Source organism: Eleutherodactylus coqui, chromosome 5 (assembly GCF_035609145.1).
Source record: "Eleutherodactylus coqui strain aEleCoq1 chromosome 5, aEleCoq1.hap1, whole genome shotgun sequence".
NCBI classification, from domain to species: Eukaryota; Metazoa; Chordata; class Amphibia; order Anura; family Eleutherodactylidae; genus Eleutherodactylus; species Eleutherodactylus coqui.
Genome location: NC_089841.1, coordinates 32,460,644 through 32,479,457, shown reverse-complemented (window position 1 = coordinate 32,479,457; position 18,814 = coordinate 32,460,644). Strand labels below are relative to the sequence as shown.

Genomic DNA, 18,814 nt, shown 5'->3' with positions numbered 1-18,814 from the left:
AGCTGTGTGTGTGATGTGTGGGGATCAGGATGGATGGGGTAGAGCTGTGTGTGTGATGTGTGGAGGATCAGGATGGATGGAGTGTAACTGTGTGTGTGATGTGTGGGGGATCATGATGGATGGAGTAGATCTGTGTGTGTGTGATGTGTGGGGGATCAGGATGGATGGAGTAGAGCTGTGTGTGTGTGATGTGTGGGGATCAGGATGGATGGACTAGAACTGTGTGTGTGTGATGTGTGGGGGATCAGCATGGATGGAGTAGAGCTCTATGTGTGATGTGTGGGGGATCAGGATGGATGGAGTAGAGCTGTGTGAGTGATGTGTGGGGGATCAGGATGGATGGAGTAGAGCTGTGTGATGTGTGGGGATCAGGATGGATGGAGTAGAGCTGTGTGATGTGTGGGGATCAGGATGGATGGAGTAGAGCTGTGTGTGTGATGTGTGGGGGATCAGGATAGATGGAGAAGAGCTGTGTGATGTGTGGGGATCAGGATGGATGGAGTAGAACTGTGTTTGTGTGATGTGCGGGGGATCAGGATGGATGGAGTAGAGCTCTATGTGTGGGGGATCAGGATGGATGGAGTAGAGCTGTGTGTGTGATGTGTGGGGATCAGGATGGATGGAGTAGAGCTGTGTGAGTGATGTGTGGGGGATTAGGATGGATGGAGTAGAGCTGTGTGATGTGTGGGGATCAGGATGGATGGAGTAGAGCTGTGTGTGTGATGTGTGGAGGATCAGGATAGATGGAGTAGAGCTGTGTGATGTGTGGGGATCAGGATGGATGGAGTAGAGCTGTGTGTGTGTGATGTGTGGGGGATCAGGATGGATGGAGTAGAGCTCTATGTGTGGGGGATCAGGATGGATGGAGTAGAGCTGTGTGTGTGATGTGTGGGGATCAGGATGGATGGAGTAGAGCTGTGTGTGTGTGATGTGTGGGGGATCAGGATGGATGGAGTAGAGCCGTGTGTGTGATGCATGGGGGTCAGGATGGATGGGATAGAGCTGTGTGTGATGTGTGGGGTCAGGATGGATGGAGTAGAGCTGTGTGTGATGTGTGGGGATCAGGATGGATGGAGTAGAGCTGTGTGTGTGTGATGTGTGAGGATCAGGATGGATGGAGTAGAGCTGTGTGTGTGTGATGTGTGGGGGTCAGGATGGATGGAGTAGAGCTGTGCGTGATGTGTGGGGGATCAGGATGGATAGAGTAGAGCTGTGTGTGTGATGTGTGGGGATCAGGATGGATGGAGTAGAGCTGTGTGTGTGTGTGTGATGTGTGGGGATCAGGATGGATGGAGTAGAGTTGTGTGTGTGATGTGTGGGGGTCAGGATGGATGGAGTAGAGCTGTGTGTGATCTGTGGGGATCAGGATGGATGGAGTAGAGCTGTGTGTGATGTGTGGGGGATCAGGATGGATGGAGTAGAGCTGTGTGTGTGATGTGTGGGATCAGGATGGATGGAGTAGAGCTGTGTGTATGATGCATGGGGCTCAGGATTAAAGGAGTAGAGCTGTGTGTGATGTGTGGGGGTCAGGATGGATGGAGTAGAGCTGTGTGTGTGATGTGTGGGGATCAGGATGGATGGAGTAGAGCTGTGTGTGATGTGTAGGGGATCAGGATGGATGGAGTAGAGCTGTGTGTGTGATGTGTGGGGGATCAGGATGGATGGAGTAGAGCTGTGTGTGCTGTGTGGGGGATCAGGATGGATGGAGTAGAGCTGTGTGTGTGTGATGTGTGGGGATCAGGATGGATGGAGTAGACCTGTGTGTGATATGTGGGGATCAGGATGGATGGAGTAGAACTGTGTGTGTAATGTGTGGGGGATCAGGATGGATGGAGTAGAGCTGTGTGTGATGTGTGGGGAATCAGGAAGGATGGAGCAGAGCTGTGTATGTGATGTGTGGGGATCAGGATGGATGGGGTAGAGCTGTGTGTGTGATGTGTGGGGGAACAGGATGGATGGAGTGTAACTGTGTGTGTGATGTGTGGGGGATCATGATGGATGGAGTAGATCTGTGTGTCTGTGATGTGTGGGGGATCAGGATGGATGGAGTAGAGCTGTGTGTGTGTGATGTGTGGGAGATCAGGATGGATGGACTAGAACTGTGTGTGTGTGATGTGTGGGAGATCAGCATGGATGGAGTAGAGCTCTATGTGTGATGTGTGGGGGATCAGGATGGATGGAGTAGAGCTGTGTGAGTGATGTGTGGGGGATCAGGATGGATGGAGTAGAGCTGTGTGATGTGTGGGGATCAGGATGGATGGAGTAGAGCTGTGTGTGTGATGTGTGGGGGATCAGGATAGATGGAGTAGAGCTGTGTGATGTGTGGGGATCAGGATGGATGGAGTAAAGCTGTGTGTGTGTGTGATGTGTGGGGGATCAGGATGGATGGAGTAGAGCTCTATGTGTGGGGCATGAGGATGGATGGAGTAGAGCTGTGTGTGTGTGATGTGTGGGGGATCAGGATGGATGGAGTAGAGCTCTATGTGTGGGGGATCAGGATGGATGGAGTAGAGCTGTGTGTGTGATGTGTGGGGATCAGGATGGATGGAGTAGAGCTGTGTGTGTGTGATGTGTGGGGGATCAGGATGGATGGAGTAGAGCCGTGTGTGTGATGCATGGGGGTCAGGATGGATGGAGTAGAGCTGTGTGTGATGTGTGGGGTCAGGATGGATGGAGTAGAGCTGAGTGTGATGTGTGGGGATCAGGATGGATGGAGTAGAGCTGTGTGTGTGTGATGTGTGAGGATCAGGATGGATGGAGTAGAGCTGTGTGTGTGATGTGTGGGGGTCAGGATGGATGGAGTAGAGCTGTGTATGTGTGTGATGTGTGGGGGATCAGGATGGATGGAGTAGAGCTGTGTGTGTAATGTGTGGGGATCAGGATGGATGGAGTAGAGCTGTATGTGATGTGTGGGCATCAGGATGGATGGAGTAGAGCTGTGTGTGTGTGTGTGTGTGATGTGTGGGGGATCAGGATGGATAGAGTAGAGCTGTGTGTGTGATGTGTGGGGGATCAGGATGGATGGAGTAGAGCTGTGTGTGATGTGTGGGGGATCACGATGGATGGAGTAGAGCTGTGTGTGTGATGTGTGGGGGATCAGGATGGATGGAGTGTAACTGTCTGTGTGATGTGTGGGGGATCATGATGGATGGAGTAGAGCTGTGTGTGTGATGTGTGGGGATCAGGATGGATGGAGTAGAGCTGTGTGTGTGTGATGTGTGGGGATCAGGATGGATGGAGTAGAGCTGTGTGTGTGTGATGTGTGGGGGATCAGGATGGATGGAGTAGAGCTGTGTGTGTGTGATGTGTGGGGGATCAGCATGGATGGAGAAGAGCTCTATGTGTGATGTGTGGGGGATCAGGATGGATGGAGTAGAGCTGTGTGTGATATGTGTGGGGGATCACGATGGATGGAGTAGAGCTGTGTGATGTGTGGGGATCAGGATGGATGGAGTAGAGCTGTGTGTGTGTGATGTGTGGGGGATCAGTATGGATGGAGTAGAGCTATGTGTGAGATGTGTGGGGATCAGGATGGATGGAGTAGAGCTGTGTGTGTGTGATGTCTGGGGGATCAGGATGGATGGAGTAGAGCTGTGTATGTGTGTGATGTCTGGGGGATCAGGATGGATGGAGTAGAGCTGTGTGTATGTGTGATGTGTGGGGGATCAGGATGGATGGAGTAGAGCTGTGTGTGTGATGTGTGGGGGATCAGGGTGGATGGTGTAGAGCTGTGTGTGTGATGTGTGGGGATGAGGATGGATGGAGTAGAGCTGTGTGTGTGTGATGTGTGGGGGATCAGGATGGATGGAGTAGAGCTGTGTGTGTGATGTGTGGGGATCAGGATGGATGGAGTAGAGCTGTGTGTGTGTGATGTGTGGGAGATCAGGATGGAAGGAGTAGAGCTGGGTATGTGTGTGGGGATCAGGATGGATGGAGTTGAGCTGTGTGTGTGTGATGTGTGGGGGATCAGGATGGATGGAGTTGAGCTGTGTGTGTGATGTGTGGGGGTCAGGGTGGATGACGTAGAGCTGTGTGTGTGGTTGTGTGATGTGTGGGGATCAGGATGGATGGAGTAGAGCTGTGTGTGTGTGTGTGATGTGTGGGGGATCAGGATGCATGGAGTAGAGCTGGGTGTGTGTGTGGGGATCAGGATGGATGGAGTAGAGCTGTGTGGTGGGGGATCAGGATGGATGGAGTAGAGCTGTGTGTGTGATGTGTGGGGGATCTGGGTGGATGGAGTAGAGCTGTGTGTATGATACATGGGGCTCAGGATTAATGGAGTAGAGCTGTGTGTGTGTGATGTGTGGGGGTCAGGATGGATGGAGTAGAGCTGTGTGTGTGATGTGTGGGGGTCAGGATGGATGGAGTAGAGCTGTGCGTGATGTGTGGGGGATCAGGATGGATGGAGTAGAGCTGTGTGTGTGATGTGTGGGGATCAGGATGGATGGAGTAGAGCTGTGTGTGTGTGTGTGTGTGTGATGTGTGGGGGATCAGGATGGATGGAGTAGAGCTGTGTGTGTGATGTGTGGGGATCAGGATGGATGGAGTAGAGCTGTGTGTGATGTGTGGGCATCAGGATGGATGGAGTAGAGCTGTGTGTGTGTGATGTGTGGGGGATCAGGATGGATGGAGTAGAACTGTGTGTGTGATGTGTGGGGGATCAGGATGGATGGAGTAGAGCTGTGTGTGTGATGTGTGGGGGATCAGGATGGATGGAGTAGAGCTGTGTGTGTGATGTGTGGGGGATCAGGATGGATGGAGTAGAGCTGGGTGTGTGTGTGGGGATCAGGATGGATGGAGTAGAGCTGTGTGGTGGGGGATCAGGATGGATGGAGTAGAGCTGTGTGTGTGATGTGTGGGGGATCTGGGTGGATGGAGTAGAGCTGTGTGTATGATACATGGGGCTCAGGATTAATGGAGTAGAGCTGTGTGTGTGTGATGTGTGGGGGTCAGGATGGATGGAGTAGAGCTGTGTGTGTGATGTGTGGGGGTCAGGATGGATGGAGTAGAGCTGTGCGTGATGTGTGGGGGATCAGGATGGATGGAGTAGAGCTGTGTGTGTGATGTGTGGGGATCAGGATGGATGGAGTAGAGCTGTGTGTGTGTGTGATGTGTGGGGGATCAGGATGGATGGAGTAGAGCTGTGTGTGTGATGTGTGGGGATCAGGATGGATGGAGTAGAGCTGTGTGTGATGTGTGGGCATCAGGATGGATGGAGTAGAGCTGTGTGTGTGTGATGTGTGGGGGATCAGGATGGATGGAGTAGAACTGTGTGTGTGATGTGTGGGGGATCAGGATGGATGGAGTAGAGCTGTGTGTGTGATGTGTGGGGGATCAGGATGGATGGAGTAGAGCTGTGTGTGTGATGTGTGGGGGATCAGGATGGATGGAGTAGAGCTGTGTGTGTGATGTGTGGGGGATCACGATGGATGGAGTAGAGCTGTATGTGTGATGTGTGGGGGATCGGGATAGATGGAGTAGAGCTGTGTGATGTGTGGGGATCAGGATGGATGGAGTAGAGCTGTGTGTGTGTGATGTGTGGGGGATCAGGATGGATGGAGTAGAGCTCTATGTGTGGGGGATCAGGATGGATGGAGTAGAGCCGTGTGTGTGATGCATGGGGGTCAGGATGGATGGAGTAGAGCTGTGTGTGATGTGTGGGGTCAGGATGGATGGAGTAGAGCTGTGTGTATGATGCATGGGGCTCAGGATCAATGGAGTAGAGCTGTGTGTGTGATGTGTGGGGGTCAGGATGGATGGAGTAGAGCTGTGTGTGTGAAGTGTGGGGGTCAGGATGGATGGAGTAGAGCTGTGCGTGATGTGTGGGGGATCAGGATGGATGGAGTAGAGCTGTGTGTGTGATGTGTGGGGATCAGGATGGATGGAGTAGAGCTGTGTCTGTGTGTGATGTGTGGGGGATCAGGATGGATGGAGTAGAGCTGTGTGTGTGATGTGTGGGGATCAGGATGGATGGAGTAGAGCTGTGTGTGATGTGTGGGCATCAGGATGGATGGAGTAGAGCTGTGTGTGATGTGTGGGGGATCAGTATGGATGGAGTAGAGCCATGTGTGAGATGTGTGGGGATCAGGATGGATGGAGTAGACCTGTGTGTGTGTGATGTCTGGGGGATCAGGATGGATGGAGTAGAGCTGTGTATGTGTGTGATGTGTGGGGGATCAGGATGGATGGAGTAGAGCTGTGTGTGTGTGTGTGTGTGTGTGTGTGTGATGTGTGGGGGATCAGGATGGATGGAGTAGAGCTGTGTGTGTGATGTGTGGGGGATCAGGGTGGATGGTGTAGAGCTGTGTGTGTGATGTTTGGGGATCAGGATGGATGGAGTAGAGCTGTGTGTGTGTCATGTGTGGGGGATCAGGATGGATGGAGTAGAGCTGTGTGTGTGATGTGTGGGGATCAGGATCGATGGAGTAGAGCTGTGTGTGTGTGATGTGTGGGAGATCAGAATGGAAGGAGTAGAGCTGGGTGTGTGTGTGGGGATCAGGATGGATGGAGTAGAGCTGTGTGTGTGTGATGTGTGGGGGATCAGGATGGATGGAGTTGAGCTGTGTGTGTGATGTGCGGGGGTCAGGGTGGATGAAGTAGAGCTGTGTGTGTGGTTGTGTGATGTGTGGGGGTCAGGGTGGATGGAGTAGAGCTGTGTGTGTGTGTGTGATGTGTGGGGGATCAGGATGGATAGAGTAGAGCTGTGTGTGTGTGTGATGTGTGGGGGATCAGGATGGATGGAGTAGAGCTGTGTGTGTGATGTGTGGGGATCAGGATGGATGGAGTAGAGCTGTGTGTGATGTGTGGGCATCAGGATGGATGGAGTAGAGCTCTGTGTGTGTGTGTGTGTGTGTGATGTGTGCGGGATCAGGATGGATGGAGTAGAACTGTGTGTGTGATGTGTGGGGGATCAGGATGGATTGAGTAGAGCTGTGTGTGTGATGTGTGGGGGATCAGGATGGATGGAGTAGAGCTGTATGTGTGATGTGTGGTGGTCAGGATGGATGGAGCAGAGCTGTGTGTGTGATGTGTGGGGGATCAGGATGGATGGAGTAGAGCTGTGTGTGTGATGTGTGGGGATCAGGATGGATGGAGTAGAGCTGTGTGTGTGTGTGTGATGTGTGGGGATCAGGATGGATGGAGTAGAGCTGTGTGTGATGTGTGGGCATCAGGATGGATGGAGTAGAGCTGTGTGTGTGTGATGTGTGGGGGATCAGGATGGATGGAGTAGAGCTGTGTGTGTGATGTGTGGGGGATCAGGATGGATGGAGTAGAGCTGTGTGTGTCATGTGTGGGGGATCACGATGGATGGAGTAGAGCTGTATGTGTGATGTGTGGGGGATCGGGATAGATGGAGTAGAGCTGTGTGATGTGTGGGGAACAGGATGGATGGAGTAAAGCTGTGTGTGTGTGATGTGTGGGGGATCAGGATGGATGGAGTAGAGCTCTATGTGTGGGGGATCAGGATGGATGGAGTAGAGCCGTGTGTGTGATGCATGGGGGTCAGGATGGATAGAGTAGAGCTGTGTGTGATGTGTGGGGTCAGGATGGATGGAGTAGAGCTGTGTGTGTGATGTGTGGGGGTCAGGATGGATGGAGTAGAGCTGTGTGTGATGTGTGGGGATCAGGATGGATGGAGTAGAGCTGTGTCTGTGTGTGATGTGTGGGGGATCAGGATGGATGGAGTAGAGCTGTGTGTGTGATGTGTGGGGATCAGGAAGGATGGAGTAGAGCTGTGTGTGATGTGTGGGCATCAGGATGGATGGAGTAGAGCTGTGTGTGATGTGTGGGCGATCAGTATGGATGGAGTAGAGCTATGTGTGAGATGTGTGGGGATCAGGATGGATGGAGTAGAGCTGTGTGTGTGATGTGTGGGGATCAGGATGGATGGAGTAGAGCTGTGTGTGTGTGTGTGTGTGTGTGTGATGTGTGGGGGATCAGGATGGATGGAGTAGAGCTGTGTGTGTGATGTGTGGGGGATCAGGGTGGATGGTGTAGAGCTGTGTGTGTGATGTGTGGGGATCAGGATGGATGGAGTAGAGCTGTGTGTGTGTGATGTGTGGGGGTCAGGATGGATGGAGTAGAGCTGTGCGTGATGTGTGGGGGATCAGGATGGATGGAGTAGAGCTGTGTGTGTGATGTGTGGGGATCAGGATGGATGGAGTAGAGCTGTGTGTGTGTGTGTGTGTGTGTGATGTGTGGGGGATCAGGATGGATGGAGTAGAGCTGTGTGTGTGATGTGTGGGGATCAGGATGGATGGAGTAGAGCTGTGTGTGTGTGTGATGTGTGGGGGATCAGGATGGATGGAGTAGAGCTGTGTGTGTGATGTGTGGGGATCAGGATGGATGGAGTAGAGCTGTGTGTGATGTGTGGGCATCAGGATGGATGGACTAGAGCTGTGTGTGTGTGATGTGTGGGGGATCAGGATGGATGGAGTAGAACTGTGTGCGTGATGTGTGGGGGATCAGGATGGATGGAGTAGAGCTGTGTGTGTGATGTGTGGGGGATCAGGATGGATGGAGTAGAGCTGTGTGTGTGATGTGTGGGGGATCAGGATGGATGGAGTAGAGCTGTGTGTTTGATGTGTGGGGGATCACGATGGATGGAGTAGAGCTGTATGTGTGATGTGTGGGGGATCGGGATAGATGGAGTAGAGCTGTGTGATGTGTGGGGATCAGGATGGATGGAGTAGAGCTGTGTGTGTGTGATGTGTGGGGGATCAGGATGGATGGAGTAGAGCTCTATGTGTGGGGGATCAGGATGGATGGAGTAGAGCCGTGTGTGTGATGCATGGGGGTCAGGATGGATGGAGTAGAGCTGTGTGTGATGTGTGGGGTCAGGATGGATGGAGTAGAGCTGTGTGTATGATGCATGGGGCTCAGGATCAATGGAGTAGAGCTGTGTGTGTGATGTGTGGGGGTCAAGATGGATGGAGTAGAGCTGTGTGTGTGAAGTGTGGGGGTCAGGATGGATGGAGTAGAGCTGTGCGTGATGTGTGGGGGATCAGGATGGATGGAGTAGTGCTGTGTGTGTGATGTGTGGGGATCAGGATGGATGGAGTAGAGCTGTGTCTGTGTGTGATGTGTGGGGGATCAGGATGGATGGAGTAGAGCTGTGTGTGTGATGTGTGGGGATCAGGATGGATGGAGTAGAGCTGTGTGTGATGCGTGGGGGATCAGTATGGATGGAGTAGAGCTATGTGTGAGATGTGTGGGGATCAGGATGGATGGAGTAGACCTGTGTGTGTGTGATGTCTGGGGGATCAGGATGGATGGAGTAGAGCTGTGTGTGTGTGTGTGTGTGATGTGTGGGGGATCAGGATGGATGGAGTAGAGCTGTGTGTGTGATGTGTGGGGGATCAGGGTGGATGGTGTAGAGCTGTGTGTGTGATGTGTGGGGATCAGGATGGATGGAGTAGAGCTGTGTGTGTGTGATGTGTGGGGGATCAGGATGGATGGAGTAGAGCTGTGTGTGTGATGTATGGGGATCAGGTTGGATGGAGTAGAGCTATGTGTATGATGTGTGGGGATCAGGATGGATTGAGGGGAGCTGTGTGTGATGTGTGGGGGATCAGAGTGGATGAAGTAGAGCTGTGTGTGTGTGTGGGGGGGGGGGGGGATCAGGATGGATGGAGTAGAGCTATGTGTATGATGTGTGGGGATCAGGATGGATTGAGGGGAGCTGTGTGTGATGTGTGGGGGATCAGAGTGGATGAAGTAGAGCTGTGTGTGTGGGCGGGGGGGATCAGGATGGATGATGTAGAGCTGTGTGTGTGATGTATGGGGATCAGGAGGGATGGAGTAGAGCTGTGTGGTGGGGTATCAGGATGGATGGAGTAGAGCTGTGTGTGTGATGTGTGGGGATCAGGATGGATGGATTAGAGCTGTGTGCGTGATATGTGGGGATCAGGATGGATGGAGTTGAGCTGTGTGTGTGTCATGTGTGGAGGGGATCAGGGTGGATGGAGTAGAGCTGTGTGTGTGATGTGTGGGGGATCAGTATGGATGGAGTAGAGCTGTGTGTGTGATGTGTGAGGGATGGTTAGAGTAGAGCTGTGTGTGTGATGTGTGGGGTATCAGGATGGATGGAGTAGAGCGGTGTGTGCGATGTGTTGGGATCAGGATGGATGGAGTAGAGCTGTGTGCGTGTGATGTGTGGGGGATCAGGATGGATGGAGTAGAGCTGTGTGTGTGATGTGTGGGGGATCAGGATGGATGGAGTAGAGCTGTGTGTGTGATGTGTGGGGGATCAGGATGGATGGAGTAGAGCTGTGTGTGTGTGATGTGTGGGGATCAGGATGGATGGAGTAGAGCTGTGTGTGTGATGTGTGGGGGATCAGGATGGATGGAGTAGAGCTGTGTGTGTGTTCTATGGGGATCAGGATGAATGGAGTAGAACGGTGTGTGCGATGTGTGGGGATCAGGATGAATGGAGTAGAGCTGTGTGTGTGATGTGTGGGGGATCAGGATGAATGGAGTAGAGCTGTGTGTGTGATGTGTGGGGGTTCAGGATGGATGGAGTAGAGCGGTGTGTGATGTATGGGGATCACGATGGATGGAGTAGAGCTGTGTGTGATGTGTGGGGATCAGGATGGATGGAGTAGAGCTGTGTGTGATGTGTGGGGATCACGATGGATGGAGTAGAGCTGTGTGTGTGATGTGTTTGGGTCAGGATGGATTAAGTAGAGCTGTGTGTGTGATGTGTGGGGATCAGGATGGATTCGAGTAGAGCATTTTGTGTGATGTGTGGAGGATATAAAGAAGGATGTGTGTGCGATGTGTGAGGGGTTAGGATGGATGGACTAGCTCTGTGCGTGTGATCTTGCCAAATGAATCCCTATGACTTTAATGGGGTCCGTTTGCTTGCTGTTCAGCTGTCCGGCAGGTTAACAGACAAAGAAGTCCTGCATGCAAAACTTTTCCTTACAGTGATTTGCCCCGGATCTACAACTACACCTCTGAATGGAGGATCCAGCGCACATGTGACACATAACACACTGCTCGCGTACATGGACATACCTTTTTTGGGGGGTAGAGTAGCTGATTACTGGATATTCTGGTCCTTGTAGAGTCCACACGTGTCTGCCAGAGCTCTTCTTCCAAGTCACACAATGCACACTCCTGGCTTCTGGTGGGCTTCTTCCTCCCCTTCCCCTGGATTTTGGCGCTTCTCGCTACCCCTCCTCTCCCCGGGGGTTTCCTTCGCTTCTCTTCTTACCCTCCCTCTCTGGTTACCAGTTGTTTCTGTCTGTCATTGACTTTAATGCAAAAAGCAAAGCAGAAAGTTGTTTCCCATTTGCTTTTCCTTCTTTGGATAAGAACAATAAATCTGCAAGCTGCGCTTTTTTCCCCACTCAATTTCCAAAAGTTGAAAGTGAACGGAACAGAGCCAAACTGAACCCAAACTGAGAGCAAATAATATGTATTGTTCTGTATTGTCCCAATTTGCTTCTGTATTTTTAACTTAAAAAAACGTCAAACAAATTCTAAGTGACGACGCAGATGTGAAGCCGCCATCACACTCCACAATGTCCCATATTTGGGTGGATTGTCCTGAGATTCCAGGTTTTTGGAATGAAGTCTCCGACTTCTTGAACAAACTACAGGCAGATGTCACACGGTGACTACTGTTACTCTGGGGTCCCTCAAACCCGTTTTATCTTACGGGAGATCATTTATCCCCATAATGATTACAGCAACAAAACTATTAATCCCGGCGTGCTGGAGTCGGCGAACCTCCACCCATACAGATATGGATCAGCAGGTTTGATTCCCTTTGCAGAAGGGAAGCTGCCAGGAAGAACAGACAGCGTGCCAAATATAAACTAATCTGGGCCCCTTGGCTGCCCCTCAGCAATCTACAGACCATAATCCCCACGGCTTTGCTGCTTCACTACTTTACTGAATGTGTTGTTCCCCCCTCCTTCCTGATCTTAGGGCCCTTTTACACGGAATGACCTATTGGATGCAGATGTCCAACAGGTCGTCCCAGCAATAATCCTTACTTTGCTTTTACACAGCATCGCTCAGTGAATGGAGGTGGAGAGGGTCGAGGATTGTTCCAGCCTCCATTCACAGTAGATCGGCAATTGTACATAGATGAATGACTGCCTGTTCACACCGGGCGATACAGTCAGTTTTCTGCATGCAGAGAGCCAATCAGAGGCCAATCTGAGGCCAAACAGTGCTCAGCCAATCAGAGGCAGCTGTCACCCACCCATTCATGAATGGGTGAGTGAGTGCTGCCTCTGATTGGCTGAGCATTGTGACCAGAGGCAGCTCTCAGCTATTGAATGACAGCGGAATTCTACAGAAAGCAGTTCAGGAGAAGAGCCGGCTGGACACGGCTGATCTCCTACAAAAAGGTGAGTATATATATATATTTTTTATTTTTTTTTTACACTTTTTTGGATGGTTTTCAGGGAAAATTAATCCAGCGCTTGCCAGCAGCCCATTGCTTTCAATGGAGCCAGCTGTATTGCCGGCTCCATTGAATTCAATGGGAGAACATCGTTCTTCTCTGCCACAGCTGTTACAGCTGCTGCTGACCCCATTGAGCGCATATACAAGAGCAACGATTTGCACAGAACGCAGTTACATGCGTTCTGCAAATCGTTGTGGCATATAATTCTCGGCATATCCGCATAAAAAACGGCCATGTGACCGATCCCATTGCTAAGCATTGGGTATATATATCTGCAGATCGCAAGCGCATCTGCAAATCAGGCAAAAAAGTGCCCGTGTGACTGAGCCCTAAGGCTGCTGCGAAAGTTTTTTCAACCATCTCTGGTACTTAGTTCTCGAAATTGTGGCTCCATTCTTAGTTGATGACAATATTCCAACCGCAGCTAAGGCAAATTTGGTGAAAGCGAACAAAGGTGAAGAAGAGGAAGAAAATAAACTGAAGAGGTACATTCTGCACCAAAATGATTTTGTTACAATCGTGTGGGCAACTAAGCACTGGGCCCACACGACTTTAACCAAGATGGATGCACACAAATTTTCAGACAACTGGCCCTGAACTACAGGGAGGATGACACAGACATACCTAAGCGGGGACATTGCCCCCATAAAGGGCGGCCCAGCGGTCTTTGGATCTGGGCCCTTGCTGCTCCTAGGAACCACGCACCAGAACAGGACACATAAACATGCCACATGACGGGGACAAGTGTACAGAACAAGAAGACACACAGAGCCAGAAAACACAGCATACGGCAGCAAAAATGCAACCATTAGTAGCAGATAGTAAAGCTGAATATAAATACCAGGTATTAGTTGCAATTTTGATCAATACATGGAAGCTAGCGGGCCACTTCAAGGCTCCTGGCTATACCGCTAGTCCCTACACTAGCCAGGAGTCTAGCAGCACTGGACACAGTTCACACTGCAAGCTGCAACAGCACAGACAACAGGACACAAGACACACTGCAAACTGTACAGAACAGACAACAGGACACAGGTCACACAATAAGCTGCAACACAACTTTCCTTGCAGCCACCACACATAGAACCTATTCACACCACAAACAGAGACAGAATGAGCACTAAACAGGACTGCTCACACCTGACTACAACAGGTAGTACATACAACATGACTCCACCCAGAGTTCACATGCACACAGATGAAACTCACAGCAAGTCTAAAAGTATCCTCATACCAGGGGGATAGACAGTTAGCCACCTCGCTGACATAGGGAACTGTGTCAGAGATCCACCAACTGCCACACAGACGAGACATCAGATGTTTGGAGGCCACACTTGTCAGAGAATGGGAAGAGGGGGTCTGCATATGATACAGACAGCGACTACAGGTGTCCAAACATCTTTAGGAAGCAGAGAGACACACAACAGGCCTACATGCAGACACAGCTCTGAGTGGGCACAAAACAGATATATCCGAACAGTACAATGACCAGCATCAACTGCTGAGAGATGCTGTTTTTTATGTGCTGCAGGCTAAAGGGAATTGGCTGCTGGAGACTACCACACCCAGCCAGCTCAATTAGCCCTCACCTATGAAGCTGTGCTGCTAGGAACCTTAGTACTACAGATCCCAGCAGCACACTCTGACAGATTTTTCTTTCTTTACAAACATCGAGTTTTCATCTTTTGTAACTCCTGGTGCAAAAACTTTCTATCATTACTGATTTTCTCGACAAAGACCCTTCAACAGGGAAGACAGTTGTGAATGACGTTGCAGAAAGATGTCAAACTCATTCAGGATTGCAATAACATTCTCACAAAAGATGAAAATGAGAAACAATTTGTCTGACAATGGCTCGGTGATGTTACAATGAAGCAAGGCGGTGGCTCAGCGATGCTACAGTGAAGCAAGGCGGTGGTTCGGTGATACTACAGTGAAACAAGATGGCGGCTCGGTGATGTTACAATGAAGCAAGGCGGTGGCTTGGTGAGAAGCATAGTGGTGGGTCAGTGATTCTAAAATGAAGCATGGCCCTGGCTCAGCGATGCTACAGTGAAGCAAGGCGGTGGTTCGGTGATGCTACAGTGAAGCAAGGCGGCAGTTCGGTGATGCTACAGTGAAGCAAGGCGGAGGTTCAGTGGTCTTACAGTAAAGCATGGGGGTGGCTCGGTGATGTGACAGTGAAGCATAGCTGTTGCGATTTCAGGCACTAAGGTGGAGCCTAAGGTGTAATAGCTGCAAGTCTATTACTCAAGAAAGAGCCAGAAGTCAGTAACAGGAGGTCTAGGTTTGCTGTGCAGAGGTATGAGGCAGGTAGCAAAGTCAGAAGGGAAGCCAGAAGTCAGTATCAGGAGGTCTTGCAGAAACTGCAGAGGAACAGGCAAGTGGAGCTACATCAAACGGTGCTGTGAAGCAGAATAATGATACGAGAAAGGAGAGAGCAGGGACAGATTTATATAGCAAGCCTAATCAGAGGCAGGGCAGAGCCAGAACAGAGACTGGATCACAGAATCCAGCAACAAGGTTAATGTATGCAGAGAAACTGTCCAAAAGCCGGATAGCACAACAGGGAGAGATGCCGGCTGGAGTACAGGAGGTCCTGGGTTGAATTCTTGACAATATAGGTAGCTTGCGATATTACTGAGCGGCGGATCAGTCATGGTGCTGGCTTTGTGATGCTAAAGTGAAACATGGCGGTGGGTTGGTAATAATCTGAGGCTGCTTTGCTTCCTCTCACTGCAGGGTGTGGAGGACAAGATGGAATATACATCATGTCTTCTGTGAGGAGGCTGAAGCTCGGAGGGCATTGAAGCTTTCAACAGGACAGCATTCTGGAGCAGACCTCAGAGCCCCCCAGGCTTCAGGAGACGTCCGGGGAGGTTCTGGGGATCTTTTTGTTATAAAATTGAAAAACAGCAATAATAAGAAAATACAGCTAAGGGCTCGTTCTCGCTGGTATCAGCCTCAGGTAACCATTGTTGTTTCTCTATAGTTTCATTTAGAAGAGATGAAATATAAAAACTAAATTAAACGTTTCTATTGTTTTCACAGTGATTTCAAGGTTTGTTTTTAAGGGAAATATTGCCATTTGAATCCATTCCATTTTTCAAATGTAACACATGGCGCCGCTGATTTGTTACAACACATGGCGCCGCTGATTTGTTACAACGCATGGCGCCACTGATTTGGTACAACACATGGCGCCACTGATTTGGTACAACCCACGGCGCCGCTGTTTTGTTACAACCCACGGCGCCGCTGTTTTGTTACAACCCACGGCGCCGCTGTTTTGTTACAACCCACGGCGCCGCTGCTTTGGTACAACACACGGCGCCGCTGCTTTGGTACAACACACGGCGCCGCTGCTTTGGTACAACACACGGCGCCGCTGCTTTGGTACAACACACGGCGCCGCTGCTTTGGTACAACACACGGCGCCGCTGCTTTGGTACAACACACGGCGCCGCTGATTTGGTACAACACACGGCGCCGCTGCTTTGGTACAACACACGGCGCCGCTGATTTGGTACAACACACGGCGCCGCTGATTTGGTACAACACACGGCGCCGCTGATTTGGTACAACACGTGGCGCCGCTGATTTGGTACAACACGTGGCGCCGCTGATTTGGTACAACACGTGGCGCCGCTGATTTGGTACAACACGTGGCGCCGCTGATTAGTTACAACACGTGGCGCCGCTGATTTGGTACAACACGTGGCGCCGCTGATTTGGTACAACACGTGGCGCCGCTGATTGGTTACAACACGTGGCGCCGCTGATTGGTTACAACACGTGGCGCCGCTGATTGGTTACAACACGTGGTGCCGCGATTGGTTACAACACGTGGTGCTGCGATTGGTTACAACACGTGGCGCCGCCGATTTGATACAACACGTGGCGCCGCCGATTTGTTACAACACGTGGCACTGCCGATTTGTTACAACACATGGCGCCGCTGATTTGGTACAACACACGGCGCCACTGATTTGGTACAACCCACGGCGCATTACTTGTTATGTTTGAAAAATGCAATTGAAGCAGAACACAATTGAACAGAAATATTTTAGATTTTTTAACTACTTCAGGACCGCCGACCAACTATAAACGCCCTGCGATCCTGAATTGTGTGAAGCTGGCTCGTTAGCCGAGTCCGCCCTATAGCTATAGACTGTTTTCACAGCTGCCGGCTTCTGTAGATAATTCTGATTGTAGCACTTAACCATTTAACTGTAACGGTCAAAGCTGAGCGCATGTCTAAACAGTCAGCACAAGGCGGTGCCCCTCCTGCGCCCTGTCAGCACCCCCAGCTGCGCGATCGGTGGGTGCTGATGAGTTAGCATGGCCGCCCAAAACCTACAGAAAGCTCTCACGGCTGCCACACATGGATGCCTAAGGCTTCAAAGGCAACATTGAATGCGCTATATACTGTGATACTGAAGTATTGTAGTATATGATACAAAATTGTAAATATAAAGACTACAGCTCACCCCGCAGAATGTGAGCCCCATACGGCGCAATCCATGAAAGAATAAAAAAGTTACAAGTCTCAGAATATGACGATGGAAAGTAGTTTTTATTTAAGAAAAGTTTGTACTTTTAAAAAATAAAAAAAACATTATAAAACTTATTTAGATTTGTATCACCTTACGTGAAGCGGCCCATAGAACAATGCTTGTATGCCATTGCTACTGCACCGTGAGCGCTGTAAAAACTAAACCCACGTGAGGGGGGTCGTGGCTTAGGCCTGGTGCTGTGAAGAAGCTCATCTACCAGAGCCAGGCATCCCTCCTCCTCAGGTTACCCTGCAGACGCCTCGCAGCCAACACCACCCGCATTACCCAGATGATGAGAAAGACATCTGGATGCAGGGGGCTATCTCTGCTGCCACTAAAGCCTCTTTTACACGCATACATAATTTTACAAATGGCAGATCGCATGAATGAACTACCCGGCATTTTTGAGTAAATGACACAAACAGATTAATGGCTGTAATCAGCTCCATTAACCTCCATGTGTCATTTACTGAGCTGTAAAATGATTATGCAAATAAGGGAAATGGAACATTACCTCTGCAGCACCACCTATGGGAAGGCAGCATTCCTGCAAGTCAATGTTAGATTCTTTATACAAGCCTTGTAACAATGACTGAGAATTGACAGCCAAGCCAGAATCCATACACAGACACTTGTTTCGGGGTGTTTGTCCCTCATCAGTGTACAGTAGGTTTCTGGCTTGGCTAGCAAGAGGCCTGTGATGTAGGTCAGGAACGCTATCTTTTCTCCTTAGGGTGAGAACCTAGGAGATGAATGAGTGAGAAGACTTATAAGGCCATTCACGATCCTCTGGGTAATATGTAAATAAGGAAAATGCAACAATACACTCTTTATACAAGCCTTGTAAAAATGACTGCCAGTTGAAAGCCAAGACATAATCTATACGCAGCTGTTTCGGGGTGTTTGCCCCTCAACACTGATAATTAGCTGCACACAGCATTTCTTGAAGTGGTCATTAAGTGTCTCTAGTAACGGGGAAGGGGGGGGGGGACACTGGCATAGCTTCACTGACTGCAGGCATTATTCCCCTGTTTCGGTCTCTCCATCTCTCTCCACTCTGACTGAACTGCATCTTTCATCCCTATCAACTCTTATATTTTCCTAGTGCGCCACGGATCTGAAGAGCGGAAATAATCAATTTCCCTCCACTCAAGGCTCTGATTACAGCTGGGCTGTGATTAGCTCCACCCCTCAACCAATCAGGGAGCTTCTTTTTCCTGCTAGGTCAGATCTCACATGTCATGGAAGCTCCTTACTCCAGAGATTCTCATATCATGCAGCCATTATTTTACATTGACATGAGTAAGTTAAATTAACTATTTAACTCCCTATTCTGGCCCCATCTTCTTATTAAACGAAATCCGGCATCACTAGCCTCTGCTAAATGAGCTGCAGCCAGGACAGTTGCTCTCGACTTTTATACTGTAGTGCCACACCCCAGGTCACTGCAGATTCAGCACTGGCTACCGCTTCTGAATGCCTGTCAGGTGTGGGTGGTGGCCAACTGCTGATCCTTGAACTTACCTTGAGTATCCGGCAGCTTTTACAGAAATTGTTAGCAAAATTGCAAATACCAGAGCATCTAAAACTACTATTGTGAAGAATGGTATGGGACAATAGTTTATGTCAGGCCTCTCGAACCAGGAACCTCCTGTACTCCAAGCTGTCACCCTCCTTATTAAGCTATCAGCTCTTTGAACAGTTCCCTTGGATACCTGTTGCCTTGTTTCCAGATCCTGTTAACGCAGCCCATTTTCAACTACAGGGACACTATACCCCAGAAAATAAGCACAATGTTGCCGCGATCAAGTGGGAACAACGCCTGCACTGGTCC

At 50.3% G+C, this 18,814-nt stretch overlaps 1 protein-coding gene across 1 annotated transcript in view; it reads right to left on the bottom strand.

The window, feature by feature from the left end:
* Positions 1-11,081, bottom strand: part of LOC136628732 (zinc finger protein 850-like) — a 138,064-nt gene extending 126,983 nt beyond the window's left edge. The window contains exon 1 of the mRNA XM_066604833.1: positions 11,020-11,081. The gene's annotated coding sequence lies outside the window, so the exon portion shown is untranslated. The remainder of the gene's footprint in view (positions 1-11,019) is intronic.
* Between the last annotated feature and the right edge of the window lie 7,733 nt (positions 11,082-18,814).